The sequence below is a fragment of the Octopus bimaculoides genome, chromosome 16, assembly GCF_001194135.2.
Source record: "Octopus bimaculoides isolate UCB-OBI-ISO-001 chromosome 16, ASM119413v2, whole genome shotgun sequence".
Taxonomy (NCBI): Eukaryota; Metazoa; Mollusca; class Cephalopoda; order Octopoda; family Octopodidae; genus Octopus; species Octopus bimaculoides.
The window spans coordinates 10,268,360-10,271,765 of NC_068996.1; positions in this window are offsets into that span (position 1 = coordinate 10,268,360).

A 3,406-nucleotide genomic window follows, 5' to 3' on the forward strand; every position below is an offset into this window, starting at 1 on the left:
AACACACATTTCACTCATTTGGAAAAAAGTAACACACGTGTAAGCATCTGCGTAATTTGTAAGTAAATTTAAAAAAAAAAAAAGAAAACGGGAAAATGACGTTAGTCAAATTAAATATTTTTTTTTTCAGAACACTCCAAAAATATAATAGTGCAAACAGATGTTTTGGATAAAAAATTCAAACTTACCGCCAAGCTGTTCCAAGAATTATGGCTAATTATAGCAGTTTTTGAGAACTGCTCTAGTTCCGGTCAAAAAGTAGAACCAGCTAACAAAGAGATAGAGAGGTGGGGTCATGCTATTTTCAGAAAGTATTACTTCCTATGATAAATTTGTGGAATCACTGACAGAGAGAGGAAAGGGTACAAAATATATATGCTATCGGTCTTAGCATATCTTTTGACATGTCACTAAGAGAGAGAGAGAGAGAGAGAGGGGAGGGCAAGGAAGGACAAACTAACATAGATAGGGAGTTAGGGAGTGTCTATATGCTGGATTCCAAATGCATGCCTTCTCAAATCTTTTACTAGTCACTGAGAGAGGGGAAGGGGAGACAGAATATTTCGAAAACTGGACGGATTTTTTTTTTGCAAGAAAGTAACTATTTTATCTAATTTTCCGATAATATAACAGAGCATGCAGCGCATAGCTTGCATGTCTGAGAATGCACGCCACTGGTATATACATTTCCTTCATTTCATATAAACAAAATATAAAGATAATATACATATATACAAATACACACACACACACACACACACACGTGTTATATATAGATTTCATTCTCTAATACATATTTTATACTGGAAATTAAAATGGCAAGAAAATAATGGGAATTTTGCAGAAATGTTTGATTGAAAGACATGAAGTGGATGTATAGGCGCAGGCATTGCTTCCCAACCACATGGTTCCAGGTTCAGTCCCACTGCATGATACCTTGGGCAAGTGTCTTCTACTATAGCCTTGGGCTGACCAAATCCTTGTGAGTGGATTTAGTAGACAGAAACTGAAAGAAGCCCGTCGTATATATATATGTATATATATATATATATATATATATGCATACATATATATATGTATGTATGTATATACTTATGTGTGTGTGTGTCTTTGTGTTTGTCTCCCCATCACTGCTTGACAACTAGTGTTGCTGTGTTTATGTCCCTGTAACTTAGCAGTTCAGCAAAAGAGACCGATAGAATAAGTACTGGGCTTAAAAAATAAGTCCTGGAGTCGATTTCTTCCACTAAAATCTTTCAAGGGAGCACTCCAGTATACGTCTACTCAAGAATATATATAGATATAAAGGAATATCCATGTCTAAATGTATGAATTCTTTGTGGGTCAATTATGTTTCGGAAATATCCCAGTACTGTCAAGATGAGCAAGGCAGAAAGTGAAGACATAAAACATTAAAATAATTAAAATGGTTGACATTTTAATTTATGTTTAACCCATTACCTACCAGTGATCTCATATGAGATCACTTAAAAATTACAAATTTCTTAATTATCTGTCAATATTTACACATATCTAATCTTTTTGCTATATCTACTAGGTATATTTCTCTGATATGCAAATGAGGTTTGCTAATTTTTCACCCAATATCTCGCTTATTTCTATTTAAAATGTTATTTTGAAATGTTATTTCGATCATTCCAGCGTGTTTCTAAGGCTGTTTTATGCTAGAAATCAAAGTTTCATAAAAAAATTCCAGTTAATACAATTATGGGAGGTAATGGGTTAAGGCAGCAAACTGGCAGAATTGTTTGTACACCAGACAAAATGCTCAGTGACATTTCATGTCTTTATATCCTGAGTTCAAATTCTACCAGGGTTAACTTTGCCTTTCATTTTTTTTTTTGGGGGGGGGGGGTCAATGAAATAGTCCCAGTTGAGCACTAGGGTTGATGTAGTCGATTTACCCTCTCTCCTGAACCTGTTGGCCTTGTGCCAGAACTTGGAACCAATATAATATTCAGGTTATGATGATGATGTCTACATGGACACCCACAGTTCTTGAAATTCTACCTTCTTTTGGATTACACAAGATATTTTTTCTATTTGCATATGCATATCACACACACACACACACACACACACACATTAAAAGTAAATGGACATTATATTTTACATATATGTATGTATACACATACACACACACCCATATATATATATATATATATATATATACACGTTACTATACAAGGTGGTATGAAAAAGTTCCTGGACTAGTTATGTTTAATAAAAAATAACATATTTCAAAATAGTCACCTTGCACAGCAACACACCAGTCCCAGCATTCCTGTTACTTTTGGAATCTGGCCTGGAAATAGTTTTCCATAAACAAGTCAAGAATCTTCTGTGAGTCACTCCCGATCTTGACAATGGTGTTAAAACAGCGACCTTTGAGCTGCATTTTCATCTTGGGTATGATATGGAAGTCCGCAGGTGCTAAATCTGACGAATAGGGCAGAAGCAACACCATGTTTTTAGCGAGAAACTCATGCAGGAGTGAGAGGAATCCAGATGTTAGGATTGCCTACACAGCCCATATGACAGACCAACAACATCACCAATGTCATTGATTGTCCCCCAACGATCTTCATGCACAAGCTAATGAATTTTCTTCACATTTCTGGGAGTGACACTTGTGGCAGGTCTTCCAGGGACACTCTTCTGCTTTTGAAGAGCGTGTGCCACTGCATATGACCCATTGCCTTATTGCAATAAGCTTGTAGAAGCATGCTTGATGTCTTTGTAGCAGATTCCTCAAATTCAACACAAAATTTGTCCCAGCTTCCTGTCCATGACAAAATCACAGACTACAGCTAACACATGATCACAGAAACACAAATAACACAACATGTGAAGTAAACACAGTGACGTCACTTGGCACACTGTCTCATGAAGGCCACTAATAGCTCTCACTGCACACACAACTGTGTGCTGCCATCTGTTGATGCACTACAGAACTAGTCCAGGAACTTTTTGATACCACCTTGTGTGTGTGTATGTATATATATATATATATACATATCGTGGCCGTTGCCAGTACCGCCTGACTGGCCTTTCGTAGGATTTTTGAGCGAGATCGTTGCTAGTGCCCCTGGACTGGCTCTTGTGCGGGTGGCACATAAAATACACCATTTTGAGCTTGGCCGTTGCCAGTACTGCCTGACTGGCCTTCATGCCGGTGGCACGTAAAAGCACCCACTACACTCTCGGAGTGGTTGGCATTAGGAAGGGCATCCAGCTGTAGAAACTCTGCCAAATCAGATTGGAGCCTGGTGTAGCCATCCGGTTTCACCAGTCCTCAGTCAAATCGTCCAACCCATGCTAGCATGGAAAGCGGACGTTAAACGACGATGATGATGATGATGATATATATATATATATATATATA